This window comes from Chroicocephalus ridibundus, chromosome 2 (genome assembly GCF_963924245.1).
Source record: "Chroicocephalus ridibundus chromosome 2, bChrRid1.1, whole genome shotgun sequence".
Classification (NCBI taxonomy): Eukaryota; Metazoa; Chordata; class Aves; order Charadriiformes; family Laridae; genus Chroicocephalus; species Chroicocephalus ridibundus.
The window spans coordinates 13,125,098-13,144,903 of record NC_086285.1 but is presented as its reverse complement, the minus strand read 5'-3'; positions in this window follow the sequence as shown (position 1 = coordinate 13,144,903).

Here is a 19,806-nt window from a genome sequence, read left to right as displayed (position 1 = left end):
TAATGAGCGTCTTAATCAGTCCATGCTGGGTGATTTCCCAAAAGTGCCACACCTCCCTGTGATTAGACATAAGGAGGTGTGCGGTTCCCAGCTACCACAACTCTTCGCAGCATCATGCATGTCTTCCTGGTCTCACCTGTGGCATCCCCTCTGCTGCCAGCCCATTCTCAAAATGGGATGGAGCAGTTAGAGATAAACCTCAGCTGCTTCACAGGTTGAAATGACTCCTGCTCAACAGGCTCCCAGGTAGGTAGGCTTGTGCAAAAATATTACAAAACAACAAAGCTATGAACCAAAGCTTGAGGTCCAGAGGTTGCCTGTGCCCTTTCTCACTCGCAATTTATAGGGAGAGTCAGCAAAATGGACCTGAGAGGTAGTCTGCCCTTGGGCACATGAGTGTAACTGGACAGAAGTGAAGTGTGGGACCCACCCCTCTCCTCCAACCTATGCACTGAATATCTTACACTTCTCCTATCCTAGTTTTGTGACCTGTGCAACGGGTGAACCAGCAGTTGTCTTACATACTTTTTTTCTGAAACAAGGGCTGTTGAGAGGAACATGCAACTTTGGGACATCTGCTTAAAAAATGAAACCTTTTCTCCTGTGTATCCTAGGAGAAAACCATCCCTTCCAGTGTGCCTGGTGACTTTTCTTTCTTTTTCTTCCTCAATTCCTGGAAAGAAAACAGTGCCACTGAGCTGCAGTGCTGTACTTGGGAAGCGAGAGAGAGGGCTGGTGGCAATCTGTGTTGCTGACACAGTGTCACAGTGTAATGAGGCGTGTTGTACCATCTCAGCGATGCGTCAAGCCTGGGAAGTTTCAAATGGTTTGGTTAAACTGCCCTAAAGAATTTAACTGCATGGAAAAGGGTTTTATAGCCTGCTTTTGTTGTTAGTGTTTAGAATTGGGTTGCACAAGCAAAACAATCTGTGGGCTTGCCACATTATCAGCAGGGGCTCTGGTACATCACCATGGTGCACAGCATCTCCCAGAAAAGTCAGTAGTTTGGGGCTTGGTCTATTATAATGTCTCATATTAACACAAGTGTTTTATTGTTTTACAGGAAAAGGGTGGATTCCTGGCACTTTCCCAGGTTTCACATCGCCAGCTGTGTCTTCGGCTTCAGAGATTTCCTGCATGTTCTGTATTTGCTTCTAAGCAGCACAATATTCCTTGCAAATTGGTTACCACAGTCATATTTTGCCATTTTGGATCAGGAAGTGTAATACAGCATATTTCATTTAAGCATTTCTTAAACTGGTATTAATCAAAGATGTTGCAATACGTGCTGGAAGTCTACATGCATTACATTTTTTATAATATGGGGAAAAACTACAGGAGCTAGAGAAACTTACCCCATAGCATGTTGTTGGTAAAATCACAGCAGGGAAAGAGAGGATATGGGGTTTTTTGCATGATGATGTCCTGCAGCATGGGAACTCTCAACCTTCACAGTCTTCCAAGAGCTCATGAGGCAGGACTGATGGGGACAGGAACAATGTCCTTGGTCCCTCCACTGTGAGACACGTATGTGTCTTATGGGCAGGCAGTAAGGGTCAATGGGAAGACTGTTTGTTTTACCAACTATTTGTTTCATATTTCTGTACTTCAGCTTGTCCTCCTGCAAAACAGGGGACAAGACTTGAGTCCTAAACGCTGTAGAGATTGATATCTCAAAAGAGGTTCATGAAGATCCCCCTTTATGCCCCTTTGCCATGCGAAGGGAGACACTATTGTTCTTTCTAAAATTGTTACTGCTCTAAAACTCAGAAACTGTATGACGTTTTGTCCATTAAAATACATAAAATACTTCAAGAACATCAGATGTCAGACACAATAGAAGTATAAAGGATTATTAATTGTTACTTTACAAGGATAACTGTAGAAGTAGTTTCAGTTGTTACATTTATTACAATGGCTTGAAAAATGAACGGCATTATATAGGGGATAGGAATTATTGTCCTTATACTGCAGTCCAGTCAGAAAGATTATTCAAAAATTAATTTGATAAGCAGTCTAACCAGGGAGGATATCACAGTGTAAAGCATTCTGCTCCTACATGTGGTTCCTTTGAGCTTTGTATGCCAAGGAGAAAGCGCGAAATGCTTATGCAGACACAATTACATTTGAACAAATTGATTTACACAACCACAGGCAGCAAGAGCAGGTGTTTGATGTCATTTTTGTCAGGGAGCAGCAAGGCTGGGCTGCTCTGCAAGGGAAGGTGAGGTGGGGTGAAGGTGACAGCTGGGCAGTGCCCTCACCAACCATGGATGCTGTCACACGATGCCCAGGCAAGAGGAGCAGAGCACGTCCAGCAACCTTGACCAGATCCAGACAGCAGCCCTGATCACTAGAGAAGTCCACAGTAATAAGGGAGAAGGCTGAGTCAGCAAAGCAAGACTCAGATCAGCAAAGTGCAAGGCAACCTCTTTGCCTTGCTCTTTTGTCAGTGGTCTGCAAGGTTACATCTGAATTTACAGTGTAAAAGTGTGTTTCACATACGTTGGATAATTACTGTTATTGCTGGTGCTGGTTTTACCAAACTCCCATGGCTGCAATCCTTTGGGAACGACTATTTTTTTCTAGGGCTATAGGCATATTATTCATATGGTACAGAACAAGCACTTGCTTAAATTTCTATTAGCGACAGATATATGTAAATATATCTATATACCATAAAAAGTCATACAAAGCTAAGCAAAAGCTGAACCAAAATAGGTAATAGTCAGCTGGCTGCTAGACAATTGCAGGTAAACTAACTAAAACAAAGCTTAAGGCAGGCCAAGATGGATCCAAACAAAACCTGACAAGTCCTGGAACTTGTGTTTTCAGTTCGCCACAAAGGCTATGGCCTGTTGCTAGCAATGGCAACATGAACTTACCGGGCCACAAGGCTGCACAGAGCACTTGCAGGAATAACACCTGCAGCCAAGTTGTCCATTGCTGTTTGGAACAGAAGAAAATGTTTAACTTCTCCTGAAATGTAATAAACATACTGCATTTTGTTTTCTAAAGAATGTCAATATTGTCACAGATCCAAAGGGACCAATTTGAAATAAAAGGAAACCAGTATTACATTTTTAAAATTGTCAAAGTATGACAAGTTTGTTCGAATATATATGCACATACAAAGTCAATAGAATTGCTTACATGAATAAATTTTAAATGACTAAATTACTAGGTCTGGGGACATAAAAGTTTACATTCAATCCTCCCTCGAGTACTAGAATATTTTTATACTAGCCCAACAGAATCAACAGACATTTTGCTTTTGATATTAATATAGGAAAGAGCAACTCCTTTTTTTAAGGTGTAGTAATAATTTCCAATAATAATAATCCTAAATAACAGGAGTAAAATTCTGTTAATACAATTTTGCATAAGGCTTTACTGTCTGTTGTCTAACTTCATGACTGTCCACAGTCCTGCAGGCACTACAGTACACGTGTGAGTCATGGTGCTACTGGCCTTCCAGAAATGCATGGTTTTTTTCTGTAAATGCTGGAATACTATTTTAACCACTGCTTTATTCCTAAAAGTAACTTCAAGTGTGCTCTCGAATATATTGCTAGTTATAGTATGCTAATATTATAGTGTATTATAGTATTACAGTCCTGCCATAGAGTTCAAAGCAGATTTACAGTGATTGTGAGTCATCTAATAATGCAGTGGTCTAGAGAAGCCAGAGATCTGTGGGACATCTTGGGTCCTTAAATCCACAGCCATCATGCTGAGAGTCTAGACGGAGCTGCAACTTAATCCTGAAGCTGGTAAACTTTGTGGGCAGCTGGTTTTGCCATCAAGTTACACAATTGTTTAGAGATATTTTTCGTGCACATTTGGCTCACATCTCAATTTTTTATGCAGTTTCCAAGGCCTTTCTATCATTATGTAAATCCTTAAATTACTAATGTGTGTAAGATGCTTTTATGGATTGTTTTTCATAAGCCAGAACCCAGACCTCCTATTCCTTACACTTCCTTTCTCTGTCAAGACAAAAATTATTATAGACCTGAACAATCTCAACAGGAGCGACGGTGAACTCCCATGTCCTGTGCTCTCCTGCAACTCTGTCAAGGAAATGAGAGATGTGGTTTGGAAGGTCCTCAAGCACAAAGGGAAAGGACTTCTGCGTCCTAGGCAAGTGGAGTACAGGCTGGCACTGAAAGTGGTGCCCACTGACAGTGGGGTATCTTCCCTAGCTCTGCAGACTACTTTAATTTCTTTCAATGATTTCACTTTAAAAAAAAATAATTAAAAAATTATACAGTCAACTTCATTGTAACTGTGATTAAGATTTGACCTGTAAGTTTGAATTTGCCCTGCACATTTAAGTTCTGTTTGTTTCAAGTTCTCACAGGCACAAACTCTTGTTTCCCTCTTACACTGAATACGCTTATACTCAAACTAAGTGGCAATGTCAAAAGGCAAGTCTTTCCATTGGAAACTATTGTGGTTTTGGACGGATTGGCCAATCAGAATGACAGATGGCTCTCCCCCCCACACTCTCCAAAGAGAAGAGAGGAAGAGATAAGGAGATTTATGAGTTTAGAAGAAGGACTAAACTACTTTAATGAAAATATTAATAAATAATGAAATAATCAATAACAATAAAATAAATTTAAAAAATACAATATACAAAACCGTATCCAGCTCCCAGGATGACGATCAACGCCATCAGCAGGCACAGGGAAAGCCCCAGACTGGAGTCAGGGATGGACAGGAGCAGGATTCCAGATCTGGAATCATGAATGTTCGGATCAGGACCAAAAGCAGATGAACAGACAGGGTCCTCTTTGGACGCCAGCCATTGAAGAAAGAGACTTGACCTTTTGATCCCTTAGCTTTTACACTGAGCATGATGCAGATGGGATGGAATACCCTGTTGGTCAGTTTTGGGTCACCTGTCCTGTCCGCCCCTCCCTATAGGTGTGACCCCTCTATCCTTTTCCGCTTCTGACCCTCTAATGGGGCAAATAGCAAAGTTAGCTGACCTTGGTTGTTATAGCAATAAGTATAAGCAAGAGCCTCTGTGCATACCATTCCTTGGTATTATCAGGTCTAATCACTCTGAGAGTGAACAGTTTCTGAACAATATGCTGTTAATTTCAAGTTTAGTCAGAAGAGGCCCAGCTAAAAAGTAAAATTACAAAACAGAAAATTTATTCTGTTTTGCTTCAATCCAGGACAAACACAAAATCCAATCCTTCTGCTTTGATCACAAAGCTTTTTCCTCACTTCTAAATTCATTCTTTAGAATTGCATTATTTGCACTTCTCTTGCTTCATGTGTTCTCTGTGTAATTAAGAAGGTTAACCTGTAATGACAAGGGAGCAAACAAATCTGTTTTACCACTTGACCATTGACAGTTCTGGCTGATGTTGAAATTCAATCTACAAATTAATTTTGCACTTTAACACTTTACAAGTTATTATTATGAAGCTCAGTGGTGCTAGCCATACATGTTTCAGGCAATTTTTAATACTCCTTTATGACTGACTAACTGCTCAAACCTAAACTCCGCAAATTTGGAGTTATCTGTGAGATCTCACTGGTCACAAGTATGCTAAAGTAGTAATTGATAACTTCCCAATTAGTTCTTACCATCTTGCCTGAATTCCAATGGTAATTAAATGAGAGAGGATGTAATTATACATGTAGCCATTTCTTTTACTTCAAAGGAAGACCTAAATGACTAGTGGAAGCTATTGCTAAAGAAGCGAAGTCCTGTTCCTATGTCTCACATTTCTGTCTAGCTAAGAAGTATTTTCTATCCAATTATGCTTTAATTACATTTGCTGTCCCCTTGCTCTGTAAGAAACATATTTAATAGTGAAAACTACACTCTTCATCAATGTATGTCACTTTTAAATTCTGACTTGATATTAAAATTCCATCTGCCTTAAGAAGTAAACTGTTTCAGCACAATGTACAAAACAATTAGGTGTTTATTTCTGTGCTTTGGGTGAAGGGCAGGCAAGTCAGAATGAGAGAACGGCCAGTTTATATTTAGGCTGCAAAACCTACAGGAACCAGCCCAATGATTGTAGTCCAAGCAAACAATAATATTCCTGTCTTTTTATTATTGCTTTCAGAAATGTGCCACTAATCCAGCTACCCATTTGCAACTCATTCCCATGAAACTCCCACTGAAAAACTTTGCTCTCGTTGTGTGTAACTGCACGTCATCTGATGTGATGTAACCAAAGAAGACACATGAATGAGGGCAGAAAACTAACTCGCATGAGTTGCTATCAGAGTAGTAATTTTCCCCATTTGCAGCTAATAAATCTGCATCACTAGGTTTCTGTCCCCATCCCCAAGTGCTCATTTCTCTCTGTACTGGGGCACCCACCCCTCCCAGTTACGACAAATGTTGAATTAATTGTATGTGCAGCTGCTTTCTAACAGAGGGGTAAAGGCACCTCTAGGGAGGAGGACTGGAAATGGTAATTTATCTTTTGTTCACTGGGTTTTTTGCATTCATCGTTGGTTGCATGAACAAGTGAAAATAAGAATCCTCTTGACAGTGGGGCCCACTTCAGTAACGGCCATGTTAATCCTAATTTAGTTCCAGAACTAGAACTGCAAATGTTCTGTAGGAATCTGCGGCTGTGTGCATCAAGGATAATATTTCCATCTTACAGATGGATAATTAGTTAATAAAAGTTGCTGGGGAAAAGAAAAATGATAAATAATTCCCCTGGGATATCTGAGGAATACGTATCTAAATCTTTATATTGACAAGTCCTACTCCTAATAGAAGGAGAAAATATATGATCTGAAGTTTTGGCTTTGGTTGTTGTGGGGAGAGGGGTTGTGGGGTTTTCTTTGTATGGTTTTGTTGTTTGTTTTTTTTTACTTAAAACATTACAATTAAAGAGAGGAAGTTCTATGTGATGGTTTTCTTGTTTTTGTTTTTGTTTTTAAATCCAGGTGCAGAAACTACAGCAATTAATATTAATCTGAATTTGATTATTTGGCTCTTCAGCATTTCATTGGATTATGTTGACTTTATAATTTGATTGCTACACAGATGTAAGCTGTGCTGATTGCATTAAAATATGCAAAGGAAATGAAAAATATTACCAAGCAATGTTCAGAAAACAGTTCTTCCTTGCTTGCTGTGAAGACTTCCTTTTGGGAAGACAAAAGCAAAAGGTATTAGTGATTATACTCTAATGCAATTCATTGAGTTAGAAATAATCCCTCTGCATCTACAATAAGTATTTAGGCTAAAATACTTCATTTCTGGATTAATACGTGTTATATATATCTAATAAAAACAATAGATGTGAGATGTATTATATGCTAAAGTATGATATTAAAAAGGTCCAATCCATAAGGGAAGCTCATGCATTAGGTTGCTGCTTCCGGAGAATTTCTGAGGACCATATACATTAAACTTAACACAAACACTCTGCTATGTCGTCATCTAGGGCTGTAGTAACTAATAACTGCTGTATGACGGTTCAGTCAGAAACCATTCAGACAATACCTGGGTGACTCTCAGCAGTGAGTTCTGGGGCCACCATCTATCACGTATTCCTCTTAGATTGAACAAGGTTAAGCTGTGGGGAACTGAGTAACAAGGAGGTTCTTCCTATTCTTGCTTTCGTGGGCGTTAAAAGGAGCACTCACCTCTCTACTGACTGCAACAGTCATTGGGTGGGTTTCTGATGTACGTAAATCCTGTGCATGACTGGACACAGTGGCCCTTGTGTTCCTTCTGCAAGTAGCTTCACCCACAGCTCTTTTGAAAGCCTTTTCTGCTCCTAAGTGAACATCATAGGGGAAAATTTATATAAGTGTTTTCTAACTTTGGATATAGAATAATTTTTCACTCATACAAAATAATTTTTCAGTAATATTTAGTTTATCAATTGTAAGGTTATATTTTTTCCTCACTGCTTTTTCTACTGCCTGTTTAAGTGCCCAAAAAAAGACGCAGAATAGAGTGGAAATTTAAAACTTTTCATTGCAGTTTTGTGTTCATTTGAAAAATGGAGGGAAAAAAACCCCAACAATAATATTTAAAAGAGTCACTCAAAGTGATTCAGACAGCTCCTCTCTGTGACTGAATTTGCAAAGGAAGTAGCCCTGGCTGGAAGACTGAGTCTGCCAGATTCGCATACAAGTACTCCTATTGACTTTAGAAGGGCTGCTCATGGAGTGAGGTGGTATTCCCCATTTAAAATCCACTTCTCAATGAAGGAACAAGCACAAAATGCATTAAGATACCCAAAAGATGATCCTAGCCTGGAGACAGTTTGTATTTCATCTCCACTGGGCACAGCCCTTCCTTCCGTGGCTGAGGGAGCTGCCTTGACAGTCCTGCTGCACAGTCCTCCCGCGCACAGAAACGCTCATCCCTTCCCAGGGAGAATGAAAAGGAAACTGCAGCTTGGCACGCGTCCTCACGGAATCTTATACATAAACTGGAGCGACTGCAATAGCACTTTGTCCGCAGTGAGGACATCTAAAACTCTGCCAGTGAAACTAACGGCTTTAACGCGGGGGTTTTTTTTAGCTCAAGCGATCCCTTAAGAGCATTTTTTAATAACTCAATAATCAAGTACACGCATAGACTTTCTAATTACTTCTACAAGTTCCTCTTGTGTCTAATATTGTATTAAACCATGATAGTAGGATTTCAGTTACTTATGCAAAAATCACATCTGCAATTGATAGAAATATTTATCAGTGTATTCACTAAAATGAAAAAGCATTGAAGCAAGTAATAACATTTAAAGCAAATAGGAAAGCACAAATGAAAATGAAGGATCTGAATAATTACACAATATGTAGCGCAGAATAAATGATATCAAAATTCTACTTCTGTTTCAAATCAATAACGCTGAAATGTGACAGGAACTTGATGATGGCGTGTAACTAAAAATTTAATCCAGTCAAAATATCTTTGCAACCCACTCACAGACAATCGAATCTTTGCAGTTGTTTCTTAATGAAAAGCAATTGGTTTCTGGAAATGATTAGCTTATTTTATAGCCACAATCAAAGAACATATGGAACTAGACAAGAGTCCTGTTCCCAGGTTTAACATTTTAATTTGCAGAGTAAAGAGAAATAGCGTATTGTAATATTTTGCAACCAATTCTTAGTCAGATTTCATTTTGTGTGTGTGTGTGTGGTGATGCACTCCTAAAGGATATTTGATAAAAACACAGAAAAAATAAATTAAATGATGTAACAGTCAGTGCACAGCAACATAATGATAAAACACGAAGAATTACTGCCAACAACAGTCCTAAAAGAAAGCCGTTGTGTTCCTAAGATATAATACTAAAAATGAATGTTGGTGTCCCATCGCCTGAAAATAGCTGAGGCAAATTAAAAGACATGTTCAAATGCACTGCTATGTTGAATGTTTTATAGTTCCTGAAAAGCATAGTATGTCATCACCTCACACATTATGTCCTAATGTATAAAGCTGTATTTCCTGCTGACATCAGTTATGACAATTCCCCTAAAGTCAGCAAAAACTCCAAGAGGGAAACCTTCCAATTAGTTTACTATAAATACAGACTACTTTACTGTCTTCTCTTTCTTTCTTTCTTTCTTTTTTTTTTTTTCTTTTTGTGTGTGTGTTATATTTCCCCTTCTTCAGGAAGATATGGAAATAGTAAAAGGAGTGAGAAACTTTCCAGACGCAAAGAGTCTTTATCTCTGAGAAAGCAGTAGCAAAACATTAAAGGAGAACAAATTTAGGTTAGATACAGAGATGCAGCATTTAATTTATGTGAGCACACTGGAAATGAGCTTCTCTAGATAATTGAAAAAAGGAAGATTCTCATAATCCAAAGGATAAGTAGGTTTTAAAGATGCTGTTTGTCCAGTCTCAGCTGAGATACGGGCACTGCAACTTACTGCAACAGCACCATAGGACCGTGTACAATAAGCAACCCTTCTGGATGTCTAGCAGTGTGTATTTTTTTTCTAAACCATTTTAAAAACCATTCTTGGAAGCAAGACAATGAGTAAACAGCATGAATGCATATTTCAGAAGTAACTCTGTGGCAAATATTTCCCTGGGAGAAAATAATAGTGAAATGTTACTGCTGAGGGTTTATGAATGTATAGAATGTATACGAAGGAAACACACAGGCAGGGTTCCTTTCAAGAAGAGGTAGGTCTTTCTGATTACTTATGGGTAGCTTGTTTTCTTGAATTCATAACTGATTCTCATTCAAAGCCCTACCCTGCAATTATTCTAACTTGTGCTGTCCCCACAAGCTGAAACCCACTCAGCTGAAAAAAAAAAGCACAATGAAATCCTTCAAAGTGCTGTATCTTAACTTCACATCTCTCTCCAGCTATCGTGGTCTAAGTTTTTCTTCTTCATGAAAAACTGTCAAACTACGTGTCTGGTAGAACATGAGACAGGATTACAGATACCGTATAGTCACATAGTTGCTCAGAAGGCCAAACTAAAGGATTGTATTCAGGAAAATGACATACCAAAGACTGGTTTTTATACTGGCAATACAAGCAATATTGTCAGGCTACTATAACTTAACTGCTATCCCCTAAAGGGTGGCAGTTATCCATAAGCATATTTTTATTCCTTTATAACACGAGCTAACACAAATAGCTACAATTTATTTGCCTGCAGACTATGCTGAATGACTTCATTTTTACTGTGGGCTCAGAATGTTCATTTGCAAATTTGCTTTGGCTCAGTTCATGCGAGATAAGTTGTTAAGCATCAAAACTTAATCATATCACTTACTCCTGAAGGCAACACTTTCAGCGTTAACATTCAAGTGTCTTCCAGGTGACTCAGCTTGAGCTGCTGTACTAATAAACTGCTGGTTTTATTGTGGTATAAGAAAAGCTCAAGAAGTTCAGGGAGTTCCCTGAAACTACTTTGCAGTGATCTTTTAAAGTGTGTACTGCCTAAGCATGCCTCTTCCTCAAAAAAGCCAAATACAGCAACACAGGGGCAATATGGTGATTAGTTACACCTTTCTATTTTACAGTAATGAATTATGAAGGGCATTTATTTAACAAGCTCCTTTTGAAGCTTTTGTACATGATTGCAAATGACATGTGTGACGTCCAACAGTCCTTTCTTTTGCATAATGGTCACAGATTATACTTAGGAAGAGTAACGTGGAGGTAAAATGACAGCTCCAGTCACTTAATGAGAAGTTTATTAAGAAACTAGGACTGATTATCAGTTGCAAATTAGCCATAATATGAGTAATCAGCAGAGATGTCACATTGGTGCAAGAAAAATGATAAACAGAAGAACGCTCATCCCTATGCTAATCAAAAAGTACCTACAGCTCATTACAGAATGTCATGTGCAAGAACCTAGGGATGCAGGGAGGGGGAAAAGTGTTTTTGGAAAATGTATTTGGCAAGAATTCGTTTTTTATAGAGATTCAATGGATTATCTACATGATAAAATATATATTGCAATATATAAAAGATTGATTAGATTTTTGGATCTCTAGACTAGATGATGTTTTTGAAGCAGCACGAAAACAAATCATGTTGTTCTAAATGCATTATTTTGCCTGTTCTTTGAAAAAAATTGTAAAATGTATACAAAATTCAAGCCACATTGAAAGTCACATCATTTTCATAACATTTGTTCCAAAAGGGATTATATTGTTATTTTTTAATTATAAAATATTATGACTAGCTTTTTCAAGCCTCAAACCTGCAAGAAAAAAGCCAGTCTAGGATATAAAGAGCCTACAGCTTTATGCCATTCAAAACATAGCAATTGATAACAATGTAGATGAGGACAATATAACAGTAACAGTAATTTTGGCATAGTCATCTTATTTCTTTTCATTAGTCCTCAAGTGCACTTTTTTCTACCATATGTCATTTCGTTCCTTTAACTCATCCTCCAGCTCGTCTCCTTCTGTATAATATCCTATTCTCCTTTTCCCTGGCAATGCCCACGTCATCTGAAAACATCAGTGATATCCCTCAATCCTTTTTTCTCCTTTTGTCAGGTTCGTTACCAAAAATACAAATTCAAACTTTCCTCTCCTAGAGGAACTTCCACTATGTAATACAGTCCTTTGTCAACATCTTTCCCGGATTTTACTCACAATGACAGTATTCTGCTGAACAAAACTGCTTTATAATTTTTCCTGTAGCACAGATCCAGTGAGTGTTTTGGGCTGGTTTTTATGGGGGGAGGGGGATGTTGGTCTTTTTTTAAGTTTGCCTATTTTAGATCACTTTTCTTGAGTCATTAATGAAATTAAGATAACAGAGTACTATGGCAAAACCTATCTTTGGTAAAGCTCTATTTCATTTTAACCCCTTCTGTCTATAGCCATGCCTTTATCAGTCTTTCCTTCAATGTTTTTTCTGAAGAAAAATATCAGTGACTGAATCCTGAATTTTGTTATAGAAATTTCTCAGAAATTTCACTTTCTATATTTCAGAGTTTGATAGGGAATAATTGACTACGTGTCCAGTACCCTTATACCAGCCTCTTTGTACCTTCCATCCAAAATTAAATAACAGATTTCTTGAGTGTTCTTGTAAGCTTGGCACCATTAGATGACCTTCATATTTTGTCAGAGAGCTGCGCTCTGTAGACTTGTTTCTGCATTGGCCTATGTCAAAATATGTCAAGACGTGCCCAGGATTTCCATTGCTATCTTTGGTAGCAAGAGAAGGCAGGTCTCAATGTTCTACAGTAAAGGGCTAGATTAGTTTCTTTAAATTCAACAGGAATTTGGATTGGTTTTTGTTTGGCTGAAAGGAAATTGAGATGAGGCTCCTAAATTTTATCTTGGGGCAAGGGGGACTTATATGTCTTTTGAAACCCTATTTTCACCCTTTGGATAAAAAAAAATAAAATATTAAAATTAAGTTTCCTTCAGGTTGTAAAATGGTCAGGTTACAGCTATCAGAGGAACCTGGGTGCCGCTTGTTTCTGAGAATACAAAAAAGATGTGATGATTCCCAGTGTTCTGAATACATCTTTTAAGTATAAGCAGAGGAAGAAATACTACTAGAAAAATGAACTTTTCTTCTGAAATGACAACTGTTTGTTTGACAAAAAGTCAAAATAATATTTTTTTCCCCATTGAGGCCAGATGTTTCTGTAGGACACTTACAAAATAAATTTTTAATCTATGAAACAATTTGTCCATGCATCTTTCATCCCATTCTAGCCCCAAATCTGCTCATTTTAATCAGTTTTCATCTTTTTGATGCTTAATAGCATTCAGCAGACCCAATATGTGACTTGTATGTGGGACAGCTCACTCTTACAAAATAGATATGAAAGTCTCCAGTGAGTGGAGACCTGATAAGCAGAAAGACATGCAGTTGGCCCTAGGCACCAAAAACAGACGGGTACATGAAATATTTACTGTTTCTAGTTTTACGATGTCTTAATAAAGTAACTGGATTTTAATTGTTGCAAGGTTTTCATTTCATGATTCTCTTACACATCGGGGATTAACATTTTCTCTCAGCTACTGCAACACTTCTGTAAGTGTCAGCAACTCACAGACATTGCTCCACTTAGTGAATCAACAAGTATCATGATGTGCTGCCTTGAACCAGAGGTCTCAGGAAAGCAAGAAAGCAAAAGACAGAAGGTGGGGTGCACATTCCACAGGGAGCCCGTAGCCTATGGACGAAGCTGTAAACCATGGGGAAACTGAAAGGGCCAAAGGAGCAAGGAGAGAGCAGCACTGGGAATACTGCAGAGCTCACTACTCCTCTCTTCCAAAGGATGAGCAACTTTAGTATTTGTTTCAATGAGAAAAATTCAGTGGTTTACAAATTGTAATATCAAATGTACGGTAATAAAATGGCTTTGAGTAGAACTTTGTGTACCAAAAACTAGGGAGGAACTGGAATGTGGTTTCCCTTTAAAGCCTTTTAAAGTGTAACATTTCCACTGTCCATAAACAAGCCCGCGCTACGGGATCTTGTACACAGGCTGGAGGGAAACCCTGAATTCTCACTCTGTCTGGTACCCATCCCATCAGAGGCTGGTCTAAGCTATGCAAATGAGATCCTTTGTGCTCTTCCCCATCACTAAGAACATTTTCAAAAGACAAAGTGAGTATGAGGATTATGAACAAAGTAAAACCAACAGCACTAATGCTAGAAGGCAATATTTCCTCCATGTCACACAAGGATAGACACGAGTCCCGGTTTAAATGGTAGATCTGCACAGGCAAAAAATGTCATATGACACAGATGCTGATGCCACACCAACACGAACTAATAATGTTTATGGCAAATTCCTTCTAAGCCTCCTCGTATTTCTGCAAACTGGCATAATCTGGATGGCATGCCACGAGAAAACAGAATTGTCCTATTCAGTGACCTTAATGAGATGTCAAAGGGTTAATAAGAAAATTAATTTATCCTTTTAAGCACAAGAAGTAATTAAAGTCTAAGGGAAATCTGTATCATAATTGAAAATGAGTAATGAGCAAGTGGGATGTGAAGGAAAAATGAGTTTGGTAATTAAGACAGGAAGTTCAGTATAACAAGAAGGAATAATGTATTTGTCACCTATGGCACGATTATATCATGCTGATATTAAGTGGGAAAGCTTAAACTGAGGCAGAACAATAGAGCTGGTGACTGAGGAGGTGTTAGATAGTGACACTGCATCCTCAGCCAGCAAAAGAAACTGCTTTGGGGACCAATAATAGGTAGGCTCCTGATAGCATCAGGGCTTTCAAACTAATGAAACTGAAATGTATTAAAAAGGATTAAATAGTAGCATTTATATTAAAGCTTCTGAAGTTATTAGTTCTTTAACTTTAAGAAAAGGTTCCTGAATTTCACACCAGGAACACCTGGGCTACTATTTAAATAAGACGGGCCAAAATCACTCTTGGTATCTTTCCCCTGAAGTCAGCAGAGTTACCCCAGTGATCAATCTGGTTCTTTACTGCCTATGTTTCTCATCTGAATTTTTATTCCGGAAGTTTGAAGCACAGTAAATTCTCGTATCTAGAGACACCAAAGAGGTTATAGCAATTCAGAAAGAACAAAAAAAGGTTATGTATCATCGTGTCCTTCATTTTCCATGGCAGTTGATGCCACTGTTGCCTGCATTAAATGAAGACATGAAAGAGATGAGTAGGATTGAATTCCAAAGATAGCTCTTGCCTTCTCAATCCTCAATATAATTTACTGTGTTGCTCAGGAAGATACACTTAAGGCTTCTAAAGCAGACCTAAAATCAGCTCTGCAAGAACTCTTTTTGTTTCCTTAGTGTGCAAATGCATGGCATACTTTCCTTTTACCTTCTCTTCTAAATAGGTTTTCTTTTACAGGCAAGGTTTTGTTAAAAGAAATGCAAAAGCGTACATAAAAGCAAAGAGAGTGTTGTCAGCCATCAGCATTCTTGCAAATATGGGGCCTGTTGTCCTTTCAGAGATGGGCAGGTGGTAAGTAGCACTGAAGATGAACTTCATGATAAAATCTTTGCATATGTCCAAGTCCTGTAACTTGGTCCCCTCACCAGTCTTTCCAGCTTTCTTTTTAGAAGATCAAGACAATGAACAATTTAATTTAAAATGTAACATTACAAATAGATTCTCATAATAAGGTAACTTATTCACACGATTTGACATCCTCTAACTACTATTTCCAAGGATAAAATTCATCCACATTTCAAGAAAAAACAAAGACAGACAGTGGCCTGACTGAGTATGGATATTTATGTTGACTCAGGTGGTACTGGAAGAGAATAGCGACCTTTACTGAATGAAATGAAATGAAATAAACTTTACTTTTCCAACTATCTATTGCTCTCTCTGCTGAACTGAAAAAAAATACTGAGTTGATGATATCTTTTCTCATCGTAGCTTGAGCAGCAGAGGATTGCAAATTTATGATGAATAAGCATTATTTGAGCACATGTATTGTTTAGCACATCAGTGTCCTCTCTCAAAGTATTAGGGAAATGTGGGATTGTTTAGGTAAACACATCCATGAAAGGAATCCAAACACCGAAACTCATATCCTATCAAAATCATAAAATTAGAGGCTGTTTTATCAAAGCCATGAGACAAAATAAATACTCCAAAGCAAAAACAAAGCATAGTAACCATATGAGTAACCATGAGTAACCATACAAATTATTTTCCTACTCCTCTTTAGTCCATTATTTAAATTAAGAAAATATTAAGTTTATGAAGAAGTGTTTCAAAAATAATATAATGACTGTTATGTACATTATGCTTAAAAATGGGATTAAAGACACCCTGAAAAATAAAGAGTACAAGCTATGCTGCTTTTCTCTATAGCATGTAGAAGAGCTGAAGAACCAACCACTCAACAACTGTAGAGAATACTCCTATCCCATCTCACCCTATCCCACCCCATCCCTTCCCATTCTTTCCTATCCCATCCTTTCCTAGCCTAGCCTAGCCTAGCCTACCCTATCCTACTTTCCTCATCCTGCATGCTCACCTCCACTGCCTTAAGCATCATGAGAGCTAAGTTCTCTAAACTTAAAACTTTCACTCAGCTCGTATTATTGATATTCTATGCTTCAGGAGCATATATTATGATATTTATATATAACCTACGTACGATCTAATCTTGCTTTTCAGAGGTTTTGGAAAACAGCTGAAACAAAACGTGAAATTCGCCAGCAAGGCTTATAACCCAGATTCACTTATTTACAGAGACAGAGAATTTTATTTACCCAGCAAATTACACTGCAATTGAAGTTGATTACTTTAGAGCATCTTCCCCTCTGTAGAAAAATGTACCACTGCTGCTTCCCAAAGCTGCACAAGCTCTGGATATACATCTTGTGTCCTACTCAGCTCTGGTCAAGGAACACATGTAGCTGAATAGCCTCTAAGTTTAGTTATGATGTGTGTTTTGTCTGGGAAGCTCAAATGTTGTCTTTCCCAAGAGCTAAAAGGTGATTTCATCTTCCTGATTCCTCTCTACCCTTCTGCTGAGAGAAGGAAGAGAGACCCTCAAGAAGGAGCTGTCTGCTCCACATTTTGAACACAGGTAAGAATTAGAAAATAAGAGCTGGACACCAGCTGCTGTGCTTGGGAACTAGCATGGACATTTAAATTAAATACCTCCTGTTTCTGCTGAAAAGGATGGCAGCATCACCATTCGCATTGACACACTGAGCACGACCACTGAGGTTTTATATTGTAGGCACGTAACAGGCCCAACTGCGCTGCTAATGAAGAACAAAACGCAGGTATACGTGAAAGAAAGACTTATGAGGATGTTATTCTGCAGTTGTATCTAGTGATGTTTTTGCTCAGGATAAAAGCTTGTTTTCTCAACAGCTTGATTCCATGATGATTATTTGTCGGAGACATGCAAAGAAATACCTATTAATTTCTCAATCAGAACATTGACCCTGAAACCAAGCACTGGCATCCCTCAATTTGGACTCTTGAATTATCCACCCAGCACTGAGTTCTGTTGTACTCAGTTGACTCTAATGAAAATAATTTGGAACTGGCAAGGGCAAAATAGCTGCGGTGATACAACACTGAACATGTTAGCATATGTTACTGCCCTGTGTATTGTCAGAGAGTAACCCAAGCATTGGTGCTTAAGCTTCCTTATCCCCTTTCCTGGCCTTAGGTGCAAAGTTCCTTCTCGCCAAAGGCACTCCAGTCACGCAGATCCCTGTGGTGTTTACAACACCCTACATCATGCTGAATTTAATTATATTGATGAGAATAATGCAAAATAAATGTTGGGATGGTCCCTAGGGAAAAAAAAAAAAAAAAAAGAAAAAAGAAAAAAAAAGAGAAAGTCAAAGCCAAATGTGTGTTTGAGCACAGAAAGTAAAGCTAACAAAACCCATCTTTTGGGGGATTTGTTGTCCTAAAGAAACCCAGATAATCGTTGATTTGACTGCATGAAAGAAAAGAAAAATATCGGGGATGAATGCCTGTAGTATTGTCAGTGGGAAATTCACGGTTTGCTGACTACCTAAATTACCTGGCACGCTGCTAACCCTCATCTTAGCTGTGTCTAGGCAAGCACCTGTCATTAAAGGGGCGATTAATCTACTATTCTAATTTAAAATGAGGTAATGACAGAAAAGAAAATGAGATGTGTCATCTAAGTGCTTTCACGTTCAAAACCAAGCAAAAGTCATGATTCACAGTAACATAAACAGAGAAACTCTTAGCAGGCAAACCTTTATATTAAGTACACACTGCCAAATAAAGGTTCTGTCTTAAATGTTACTCACAGATTAGACTAGTTCCACTAACCTGTAAAATACCACACTGCCTACTTATTGCTTCAAGCACTAAAGCTGAGAAAATGGTTCTCAAACAGAAAATACTGTCAGTTTTGAGCAGAAACACTTAGTTTCATTTACCGTACAGGAAAATAATCATTGGATGCAAAGCATGCAGTAGCTAACCCCAGTCTTACTGGGGAAATACTGGGGAAATCCTTATTCTTAATTTACTAATGGTTTTAATGAGCTCTAAATACAATATATGCAACAAAGAAAACTTCTCGACAGCTTTTTCGAATTTTATAGATTTTTTTTGTCACACTATCAGGATCTAATAGTGTTCAAATACAATTGTGGTTGCGTAAAAATGAGGAAATCAGGACTTTCACATCTGTTCCTAAAGGCACTCAGCCAGGGTAAGGAAATAATTTACTCCACATCAAAAAAATTTTATTGGCTAGACCAAAAAATCAGATGGTAAAAAATTATTACTCGTTTCAAAAAGTGTTGTTTTGTCCTATAAGTACTGCAAATTTCTAATGGGTGGGAATGGATGTTACAATTCAATACTATTCCTAATAAAGGAAAATAAAGGATGTTGTACCTTTACTAAAAGAAAGCAAATCCTAGTCTTTCTGCAGTCATAAATATACAAGTGATCTTTACTGACAGCAACAAATTACAACTATAAAGCAATTTAGAAAGCTACAGCTGTGACACCTCAGTGTGGCACAATGACCCAGCTCCTCCCTGGGACCGCTGTGGACGGCCACAGGGCAAAGGCTGCTGAGAAACCTCCTGAGATCAGCCTCACCCCCTCTTCTTCTCCTCAGGCCCGTGATCATTTTCCTCTTGCTCCTCAGTTCATCCACAAAACTCCGCATAGTCACAGGGGCTGCTTCTCAGAACTCTTACATAGCAACTTGGTTATGTTTCCCCAGTGTGCCACTTCAAAATTTAGAAAATAAATTTAGAAAGCATACTAAGTTTCAGACAACAACTCTTTGCATTGCCTTGAAATCCACATGGAAATGAAGAAAATGAATTTATGTTTCTAAAAACATCAATGAATTTTCAAGATTGTGTCAAGGCAGGAGGGGAGGAGATGATTGCTCTTAGCTGGACCCAGATGGGCAGGATTAGATGTTATCCATGCAAGGTCATAAGCACAAAGAGCAGGGGTTTTTATTCTGTCCAAATAAACTTCTAAAACATCCTAGAACTACCTCGTTCTGAGCTTTACAAACTATTTCAACATAACACAAAAGCTCTGTTTCAGAGAGAAGCCAGGTCTTCTACCAAGAACCTGACTAACACGAAGTTGTAATACCTGAGTTCTTGTAAAATACAACCTCTGCTGCCAAGACCACCATTTCAGTCACACACTGGGGTGAATTATGACGCTGGAGTTTGCTAATGGCAATGCAGGCAGGGTATTTGTGTGTGAGAGAGAGACAGGTAGTCAGAACGTGACACTGTCATGCATTAACTGCAAGAACACAGAAAAAATTATCTACAAGCTGAGAAATAAATAGACATGGGAGAGAATTTAAAAGGAGGCTAGAAGAGTGCTGTAGTTTAGCGCT